Genomic DNA, 784 nt, shown 5'->3' on the forward strand with positions numbered 1-784 from the left:
TCTGTATTGAGTCCTCTTCCTTTCTCTGTAATTTGTCCCATTACTGACTGTCAGGTTAGCTGTCACCCAGTGAACTCTGATGTACCAGTCAAGGGGCCTGCTAGGAGTCCCAGCCCTTCCTGGGAAATGACCTGCAGTTTTTCCAGCTGGACACCCCAATGGCTTGTGTACGGTTCACAACCGGCAGCCTCTCGGCTCGCTGGAGGGACATGGCTTGCTCATGTTGTTACCACTGTGATCTCTAGATCTGGAGCATGAAGCAGGACACGTGTCTGCACGACCTGCAAGCTCACAGCAAAGAGATATAAACCATCAAGTGGAGTCCCACTGGGCCGGCCACCAGCAACCCCAACTCCAACATCATGCTGGCGAGGTCAGGACAGGACCCCCGCACAGCCCAGCCTCAGCTCCTGAGCGCAGCCTGGCCCGCTGTCACTGAGTCAGCAGAACTTCCTCATATGCGGAGATAACAAGACGTTTTGCTGGAGCATTGAACGTCGTAGCTCCCTTTTGAAGGGGCCGAGATAGAACTGTTAACTAAGGTGGGAGAAGGCACATGTTGAGAGAGCTTCAGGCACTTGGCTTTGCTGAAGGTTTTCCTGACAGCAGAGAAAGGAAATGGAAAGAGTTCACCTCGGACCTTGGGCTTGGTTTATTTGTACAACTCAGGGCTTCCAGGGGCAGGAATTTCAAGCAGGGATAAAGGATCCCCCAGCCACAGCAAGACTTGATCTGACATTTTATATAGCGAGTCCCCTAAGACACCAGATTGGGAGGGAGTGGA

At 52.7% G+C, this 784-nt stretch overlaps 1 pseudogene; it reads left to right on the top strand.

Moving 5' to 3' along the window:
* Nucleotides 1-784, top strand: part of LOC103582116 — a 10,347-nt pseudogene that overhangs the window by 6,087 nt on the left and 3,476 nt on the right.

Source organism: Galeopterus variegatus, unplaced genomic scaffold (assembly GCF_000696425.1).
Source record: "Galeopterus variegatus unplaced genomic scaffold, G_variegatus-3.0.2 Scaffold14954, whole genome shotgun sequence".
In the NCBI taxonomy this organism is placed as follows: Eukaryota; Metazoa; Chordata; class Mammalia; order Dermoptera; family Cynocephalidae; genus Galeopterus; species Galeopterus variegatus.